The sequence below is a fragment of the Argiope bruennichi genome, chromosome X2, assembly GCF_947563725.1.
Source record: "Argiope bruennichi chromosome X2, qqArgBrue1.1, whole genome shotgun sequence".
In the NCBI taxonomy this organism is placed as follows: domain Eukaryota; kingdom Metazoa; phylum Arthropoda; class Arachnida; order Araneae; family Araneidae; genus Argiope; species Argiope bruennichi.
This window is the reverse complement of record NC_079163.1, coordinates 122,731,536-122,742,059: the sequence shown is the minus strand read 5'-3', so window position 1 is coordinate 122,742,059 and position 10,524 is coordinate 122,731,536.

Genomic DNA, 10,524 nt, shown 5'->3' with positions numbered 1-10,524 from the left:
GCTTCCTGAAGCGGGTATCAGTTGATAATGATGAAACTTAACATTTCTCTTTTCAAAAACACTGTTTTTTAAGAATGTAAGGGTCAGCAGTCCGATACAGTTTTTAATTTTATTCGAAAGATCGTCTTTATTTGCTGCTGTTTAAACCTTTTATTTGTTTCTTCAAATTCCAGTAACTAGATGTGAAGAAAAATGGCACTCTTCACCAGGGTTAGGATCAATGAGGAAGGTTGCCATGACTTTCAGCAGTACAACTTTGTGGACTTGAATTGAAATGGCATTTTCAGATGTGTAAATGATATGTAAGTCATGCTACTTCTTAGCTGATGAGTATGTTTCAAACATTTAGAACTTATCTTCGAATTCAGCTTGGAATGAGCATGCGACCTTTCCGTTCCGTCAATAAAACCTGTAGCGATCATGGCTCCATTCAGCTGGAATATGTAAGATCTCATGTTTTCAGATGTTGTCCGTATATCCTACTGTTGAAAACTTCATTAAGGCATGATGGAAGGTATGTATTATTTGTGATTATCGATTCTGCATTGTTGAGCTGAGGTTTTTTCTTTAACTGTTTACTTTTCATGACTTGTCTGCCATCTTCTAGATAAATAACATTAAAATCGGAAAGTATTTTTAATCTGAGTTTTTTGTATTTGTATTAACTTGGTATTATGATTTTAGCATTGTTAAGCCACGAAAAATTTTAGGAATTAGTCTGATTGTATATTGTAATCTAAGGAATTATTTACACCAAAGCTTACAGACCACTTTCCTGAAACAATATTAGTACACCAGTGAACATAGAAATATAACAGTTTTTATTGCACTTTTAACCCTCCTACCGGCGGCTTTCAGATTGCTATCCTTACCGAAAGCGGCACGCCGGAATAACAGGTTCAACCTTAAAAATGTCGCGGTTTGGTCAAAAATACTGCTTTCCCCTTTTGCGGTCAGTTCAGCGCTGCAGGTGGGAAATGATTAGCAAATTTCATGGCGTGAATGACAGGTGTTGCTTATTGTAGTTTTTCGATTTCTAAGAGCATTTTTCTTTCAGTGCTTAAGAAGAGATTGACAAAAACATCGATTGAAAATGCAAAAATGTGATTGTTTTTTTTAGAGGTTTTCCGATTATTTTATAAAGCAATACATAAAATGTATGTTAGGAATAAGTTATTATCATGTTTATTTTGATACTAGTCTAGTTTTTATAAATTGAAAGTCCTCGTCTAATATTTTTTTCATTGCAATATGTTTCGCAAATTATTTTATTCCGTAGTACTGTGAAATTATTTCTCGAAATTTCTACAAGTGATTTAATTTTTAAAAAAAAAACCCTTCCAGCGCATTGCCAGTTCATTTTAATATTTTAAAATGCGCATTTAAAACATTAATTGCGATAAGTAACACTATGTTATAACTTTGTTTCTTCAGTATTCAAAAAAATAATTGTGTAATTAGGGAATTTCATGCGATGTTTTACTTTCAAATATATCGATTTTCAGTATTTATCTGCATGATTAAAATTTTGTAATGAGATATGTTTTACAATATTTAATTGGCAAAGCTAATTGGCAGTTATTTAGTAATGCTGAAATAACTGGTCGATGCGCTTTATGACTGTAACAAATAAAAATAATTGTCAAAATATTTCTTTGTAATATTCATGATACAAATTTGGCCTGGAAAAATGACTCAAATAATACAGATTATTTAGACTCATAATTAACCATTTGCAACTGGAACTTTTTGAATACCTTCAAATCAAGTTCCTACAGAATATTAAGTACTGTTTTAAAATAAATTACAATTTTTGAAAAATCTGAGTTTTAAGTTTTTCGGGTTAGAATCAAAGCTCTTACTATTTTGCAATCGGATAACGACAAAACGTGGGGTAAACGAATCATTAAAAAGAAAAATCTGAATTTAAAAGCTTTGCAAATACAGTTGCATTGATCTTTTTTACTTATTACTTTTACATTATTTATTGCTTTTGGTGATCAACACATGTGTTACGTCGAGGTTACTAGCCAATATAAAATTTTTAATTAAATGTTTTCTTCAGCAAAACATCTTGAAATTTCAAATTTTGATAGTCATATAATTCATACTATTGCAGACTCATTGTACCATTCTGTATTACAGATTTTTTTAATTTTCTGTCAGCTCCTTGACAGTAAATCCTTAATTTAAAACGGGAGTGAATAAACTCCAATTAATGCAAAACCTGTTTTGTTGAAACCAATCAGGCTTATTAAATTTCTAAATACAGGGAATAGAATCATTCAGCAATAAAGTTTTATGTATATATTGAATATTTCTTTTTAATTTTTGAAATGACTCAGATGATTTCTCATATCTCTTATTCAATAAAAATTTCCAAAAATTCCTTCTTATTCTGTAATAATTTTGAAAGTTATGATGGAATACACTTCAAAATCTCATTTTATTTTTAATTCATAATTTTTAAAAATTAAAATAATTTTAAAAGTAAAAAAAAAAAACTATTCTTTATAGTACACATTTTCATTTTCTAAGATGTATATTCCACTAAGATATATATGGAAGCTCTAATAGACGCCACGCATAAACATTCGTCTAAGTTAATAATAAAGATGGACGAGTGTGCGTGTCATTATTTGTCTGTTTGTATTGGTGCTCCTCAGACCAGACAATTTGAAAGAATTACCAAAATCGGCACCTACATACTTTAGACAGTGGGAATCATTTTTTAAAAATTTTAATTGACCCTTTCAAGGGACAAGGGAAGTATGCTCATCACCAAATTCAACAATTTTTGAATAAAGTTATGTAAGTTGGCATAAATTCTTACGAATTTTTCAATAAGGCAGAAACTTAGATGTTTCAGTTGTTTATCTCAAATAAAATGAAGTGTCTTGATTTATTTCTTAGTTATTAATTGGCAAAATTAATTAATAAATCAGATTAAATTGATCTAATAAGTTGAATGAATTACTTTTCCTAGGCCAATCTTAATTTTAAAAACATTTTACTCCAACATGACTAGGAAAAAAAGGCCCTTTAAAGGGTTAATAAAAATTATTAAAATTTTAAAGTCCATTCGAAAATATCACAGTAGAAAAATAATTTGCACATTAATTGTGAATTCGAATTTTTTTATCAATGATGCGAAATTTTGTGTCATGTAATTTTCCCACTTTTAATTAAATTAAAAATATTTTAGCATATTTTAAATAATATATTTTATTTTTGAATTGAAACTAAAAGTTTTCATTGCTATCCTTATATTTCATTCCGGCTTTTTACCCATTGATGATGATTTAGTTAAAAGATTAAAAAGATCTAAGCTAAAAGCAAAGGGGTAAAAATTTCTTTACTGAAATACAAATAAACCATGTGATTGAAGAGAATGCTCCATAATTAGCATCTCAATAAATAAGACACTAAAAGTTCAAGATCTTAATTTTACCTCAAAGAATGAATTTTCTTGATGATACATTCAAATGTATAAATGACACATTGTATAAATTGTATTGGAATAATTTCGGATTTTATCGCTGATAAATGGCAAAATTTTAAGTAATTTTTAATTAACAGAAGTTCTAATTAAAATTTTGAAAATTTCATCTCGAGGTGAACATTCACAGTTTTCTAATTATTTAAGGGCGAAGTGTGTTCAGTTCAAACAGTTTGATCTGGAGATCGCCAATACGAACATTCATATTCGTTATAATTAGAGATATTCGCTACTTTAATAGAAATATTCGCAAGCGACCTTCATGTCTGACACCCTTGTTGAAACTAGTTCTGTTTTTAAAAAATGAAAATTTGAGGCTAAAGGTTATTAAGAATAAAGAATTTCAAATTACTTGGAAGTGGGAGTTTCCGAATTTTTTTTACTCTCGTGATCAAAAATAAAATAAAACAAAGATCATATCCCGTCTTGTTTGTTAAAATCACATCTAGTGAACTCGAACTGACCAAACAGGAGAAGAAAGTAGTCTAAATGAAAGTTGTACGAATTAAAATTTTTTTAAATGCTAACACATGAGATAAAATTAGATCAAGGAGTTAAAATAACGGCAACAACTTTAAAATTATTAATTCTCACATTTAACTCACACATTCACTCACTTTCAAGTGGATTAAAATGCGTGGATTAAATTACTCAGCATTAAAAGTAAAAATATCAATATAAACCAGTTTCACATTAACAGAATCGTGCAATGTATATATAAGATTGTACAGTGAAATAAGATTAATATTTCGATACAAAAAATAGAACCTATAAAAACTGCGCTTATATTAACTTTGAAAATATTATTAAAAACCAGAGGAAAAATATAAAAACAATGAAACTTATATCTCTACAATGCTTACATTTTTGTTCGAATTCGTCAAGGAATGTGAAATTCTATAAGGTTTAAAGAATGAAACTAATATTCAATTTTCATATATAGTTTATTACGTTATAAAAATAAGGATTTAATGTAACGAATGCTAATCTTTCCGGAAAATCTCACTTTAATATATTGGTTCTATATATCTCCCCGTTTTTAAATACACTTATTAATGAATACTAAAAAAAAATAATTAATTAAAAGTTAAAAAGTTTCGTTAAGTAAATTCTGTAAATAAGTTTAGTGTCTTATTTTCAAAAATAAGTTGCATAAGCAATGTCAATTCTAAAATCCTTAAATGAAAGCACGCTATAAAAAAGAAACTTGTCAAATTTTAATTGTATATATATATATATTAGATTAACTATTTTCTTATGCTAGAAAGCTTTAAAATCTTATGGATCAAATTATTAATAATAATACGTTTATGTATGTATTCATTCCAGGTATATATTTTCATACGCTCAATTTTATTCTCGTTATTTAAAACTCAATTTGGATACGTAATTATTATCAAAATCTCAAAAGTAACGACTCAGAACGTAAGCGAGATTTTAAAATGCTCAAAAAGGCGCGAGCAGGAAAACATCAATTATATTGTCCACTGATAACGATTCACTTTTCCTTATCTCACAGCTTGAGATTGGGGGAAGGGAAAAACTGGAACCCGTAAAAATACGGGCAATGATAGTTTTAAGGGAGTTTTTGTTTCCGTCTATAAACGGGTTCGCCGTTTTGAAGGGAGAAAAGATTCCGACTTTTTCCGGGTTTGCCACTTGGAGGGTTATCATTTATCTGAGTCGGAAACAGATATTGTAGGTACCTGCACATTGAGATTTGCCCAATCGATTTTTATGTTTTTAATTTTGCATATAACAGTAATAATTTTGCATATATAAAGGATTTTATCTATCAATGCACATTGAACTAAATCAGCATTTCAACGATGGTATAAAACTTATTTCATAACACAAAATCAGTCATATAATTAGATCTTCCCCTAGTGCAGTATCATCACGTCACCTGATGCATTATCTACAAATATTTTTTTTTTTTTTTTTTTTTTTTTTTTTTTTTTTTGAATTCTTGGAGCATTGCGTCGTGTGAGACATGACAGATTTGGAATTTTAAAAAAAGCTGAACTTTATAAAAAAAAAATAAACTATGCCAATTTAAACACCAAGGAGTAAAATAAGAATGATTAATTGAACTTTAAAATGAATCAATTTAAATAAAAGTTCTTGCTATATTAAAAATATTGTAAGATTATCTCACAAAAGAAGATTAATCGATCTCAATAATGATAAAATTCCGATTCCGAAAACGCCGAAATCAGTATTTTCTCGGAAATCGGTCGTGTCTGTGATTCCAATTCCTTTTTCTTCGCAATCTAGCTTAAATACCATTTACAAATATGATATATTCTACTAAATGGAATCCCAAATTGTATTATATCTTTGCGACATAAATCACCCGGGGGGGGGGGGATAATAACACCTGTCTTCTATTGACTCGGCATCCGCAGACTTCCGGATTCTCTCTTCCTTTGAGTTTTTGGGGCTCTAGCGGTCCATAATTCTTTAAATAGAAGCTGCTAGCATGTCATCACACACTTACCCAGGTTTTTTCGTGCCGCAGTTGAGGTAGTATTTCAAACTTCTCCGACCATCTCGCCTGCCTGCTCCATCTTCGCAGACCTCGGCATGAGCAAGCATTCCAGAGCACCTGGGGGTGGAGATACAATTTATTCTCCTTAGATGACATGTCGTCGCACGCCTTCACCGCACAATTCAAAAAGTACTTTTTCTTTCCCTGTCCGAGATGGTCTGCCGTTTCAAATAAATCAGGAAGGCAATAAATAGTTTTAAATTTTCACATGTGGATCACCATATTAAGTTTTTCTACGTTTCCTGAAGTGACACTATTTTTTTTTTATTTTAAATTATTATTGAATAAGTTTCAGTAAAATCAACAATTTTTTATAATGATATTGAACAATTTTTTATAACTATTCAAGAGTAGAGTAAAAATGTATTTTTTATGGAGGCTTATCCTTGCCAATACACAGCATTATCACAATATGAATATATCTTTCTTCTGCTTAGCTGCACTGTTAAGTGAGGATAAAGTTTCCATTCGTGCATTTAACTTATAAATTTTAATCTGACCTCACAATTTGCAATCAAAGGCAAATTTTTTTGCTTTTACAATGACAATGAGACATCGTGATGTCACATTCAGAATCTTACCTGTGTCTCTGCTATCAAATTTGTATTTAACGCTTGTTTCTTGATGTTTTTTAAAATTGAAATGGAACTGTAAAATATAGGACATTTAAAATAGTGTCATAGTTTCATATTGCTATATGAGAGAATAATATATTCAGTCTTTCTTTGCATGCGTGAGCAAATACATGCATAGATAGGAACTCTATTTTGTTTCATAGTTGTGAAGGAGATTTCGTCAGCAGAAGAGGATATAACTGTAATAAATATAGCACGTAATCCTTCTTTTTTTTGACATGAAGGAGAAAGCACTATCCTTCTATTGATATAGGGAAGATGCGGATAACATGAGAAATTGTTGCCTCATATTTCAGAAGCATCACCCTAATAGGGCAATAGCTATGCACATTTCAAATGTATTGATACTTCTGTGTCTTATTTTTGCTAAATTTCAATGCGCTGGCAAAAATAAATGTCTTTTGGCAACTTTCTTGTAAAAAGCATATATTATAAATAATACATTACAAATTTTTTTCAGTATTGTTTTGAATGGAACACGTTATTCTATTTTATATTGATCCCCTGGGAAAATTTGCTTCGCATTATGAGTAGGATTCGAGAACGAATTACACTCGCTTAGAGAGGTTTTCCACTGTAAATAAAAACATGATTTTGAAATTAGTTTTATGTAGCATGCATTAACATCCTGAAATTGATCTGATATACTAAAAAATATTTTATTGCCTTCCATAACATGTTTGTGTTCAAGGAAATTTGTTGTAAAGAATTCTTTCATATTTTTGATATTTTTCTGTTTTCATGAATTTGTTTACTTGTCACTATTATTTGTTGTTAATATAATTAAAATCTGATAATTTTTTTACTGTGAGGTTTCAATGGATTTGTTACGTTATTATCTAAGACAATGGTTTTTAATATAAATCTTTTAATTGTTATTTTTTATTTCATGACTATTAGATTTTTGGTACATAAAACTATACTAGATGTCTTCCATTTTAATTGTGGTTCAATAACTAATTTTAGATCTTAAGACAGATATATACAGGATTGTTATGATTAAAATTCTCCAATTCAGAAAGTTCCAGAGCCGGTTCTACGACTCCCAACGAAATATAATTTCACTAGCATGTAATATGAGCTTTGTAAAAACTAAATAAATGTTTTTGTTAGTAGATTTCACAGTTCCAAGACGATTTTTCCAGATTGTCTTTATCACTGAAGCAAAATTGAATTCTTTTTTTTTTTTTACTTTATTAAAAATCATGTAATAAAATTCTACATTTAGCGTGTTGTAAATGTGGATTATTGCATTCTCTTATGACGAGTACATAGTTCGAGTCTTCGACAAATTTAGTCAAAATCTAAAATTTTAGTTATAAAAGTGCATGTCGAATTTCATGTACATAGCTCGCTGTTTTCTCCAATTGCCGAGTTCAAATTAAGCTCCTAAACTTTCGTGTGATAAATTTTGGTTAAAATTTGCTGGAAGTGTATACTTTTGATTTTAAAACCTTATACTAAATTTCATTCATCTACCTGGTACTGTTTCTAAGTTATATTCATGGAAGATGGTTTTTAAACGATTCGAAAAATTCGATAAAACATGCAAATTCACCGAAATCTTCAGAACGCTATTTTTTTTTTTTTTTTCAACGATTACAGCACTGTAACGAGAAAGTAAAAATTGCTATTAACTTAAAAATTAAACAATTTTCTTAATTCGGTATAAAAAGTTGAATTTTTATATTTTAATAGAATTAACTAAGCAATATACAGTGCTTTGTTTTAATGATTTCTAACTATTTAAATTATGTAAGACAGTGCATTGAAACCTATAATTGAAATAATAAATTGTTATTCTCCTTTATGATTAACAAAAACCCTCCGAAATATGTTTATTATTTTATATATATTAAAAATTTTATGCAGACGAGTAATTAAAAAAAAAAGGAAAACATTTAGTGCTCTATGTGCTGAGCTGGAAGCATTTCCTTCGCCCTAATATTGAAGCTTGGGGGAAAAAAATTTAAGAGAAAAAATAAGTGTGGAGAGAAGAAAAAAAGGATACCAGCTTTTAATTTTACCCTATGGTCAGGGATGAACTAGTCTGGGGATAGCTCCTGAAAAAACATTTCCCCTAGTTCAATGGCGGTTTGATTTGCCCACTGAACACAGATACAGTTATTCCGTGCTGAAGGTTCCTCGCGATACTTCGAGAGGTTACAAAAGGTTTTCTCGTTTTAATAGCAAATATAGAATGAGATTTAACGAATGGCTTAATTTACAGGCGGTCAAAATCATTAATTATCAGAAAGAAAAAATGTTACGATATGAACTAGTACTGAGCCACCACTGTGTAAAGAATTACATTTTATGTTGCGTCATATGTAGCGCTGAAATCTAAATTTTTATATAGCCCCCTGATCATATTCAATAGCATTTTAAGCAAGAAAAAAAAGTTGCAGTCTTCTACTTTTAAAACAGAGTCATGAAGCTTTCAGTTTCATTATCTTAAGGCAGGCACTGTCGTCTCTAACAATGCCCTATCCATTGATTAATCTTCTTTGTGGTGGCAACTGAAGTGGTCTAAAATCGTGATATTCAAAGCATCGTAACTTAATCAATTTTAGTAGTAAAAGATTGCAACTCTATTTGTTTAAAATATTAATATATCAAGACTTTTTTACTAAATGCTATTAAAAAGATTGGGGGACTGTATAAATTTTAGATTTTGTAAAGTCTCGGTACATACAAGGTGATCAAAATTAAAACACCCCTACTTTGAGCTGTCTATACAGCAAACTACTCTGTGTAAAGGCTCCAAAATTGTTGAGCATACTATTCAAGATATAGAAAAACGGATTACGGAAAAAAAAAAAAAAAAAGATAGATGGGGCGCTGTACAACAGAAAATATGCTGAAAAAACACAAATAACCCCAAAAACACATGCGGTATGAAAATTTTCCCTTTTAATTTCTATAGCTGATATGAAAAAAAGATGAAGAAACTTAAAACTGACATTGTAACTGCAATTTCGCATAAACCCTTGGTTTGCAAATACTGCTCTAGGCATAAAAGAGGGTAAAACTGGGAAAATGTAATTCTTATCAGCGATAGCTGTCATGCTGCCAGAATGTGCTTTGCTTGTGAAGTTGTTTTATGAAAACAAAGGAAAAGCTGCACTTCGAAAGTTTCGTCGACTTTAGAATTTACGCAAAGGACCATTATTTCCACAGTTCTCAGGAAGATGATTGCCACCGCTATTGTTGAACAATCAATGGATGACGTTGTAGATTGTAGTAGTGCACGTGCAGTGTCACGGTACTAGGGTATTCCCTACACTACAGTACTAAGAAAAATAGTGCATTTTTACCCATACAAAATTCATTACAATCAGCATTGCTGCTCATCGACAGGGAGAAGCGACTGACTTTTGCATTAACATTTTTTGACAGTTGAAATGGAGGCATCGTGGCCATGGCAGATTCTATGGAGCGACATTTCCATTTAAGTGAAACAGTCAACACCCATAAAAATCTTGTTTATCGAGGGCGTCTGGTAACCTAGGTAGATTTGAAAGACAGTATCACTCTGCATGTGAGAAGCATCACAATCGATCAATTACGATCCGCAGTTGAACAAGCTGTCTACCGGATACAGATTTTACTTCTTGAAGAAGGGAACCAACCATATTGAGCAGTTTCCCCTGCATCGATAAGATCCTTGTGGTTGAATGTTTGATGCGTTCGAATAAAATGTGCTATAAATATGTATTTTCAGCATATTTTCTGTTGTACAGCGCCATTTGTCGGTGTTTTTAGAACTAATTTTTTTTTCGCGTTATCCGTTTCCCTACGTCTTGAATAGTATGCTCAACAATTTTGAAGCCTTTACA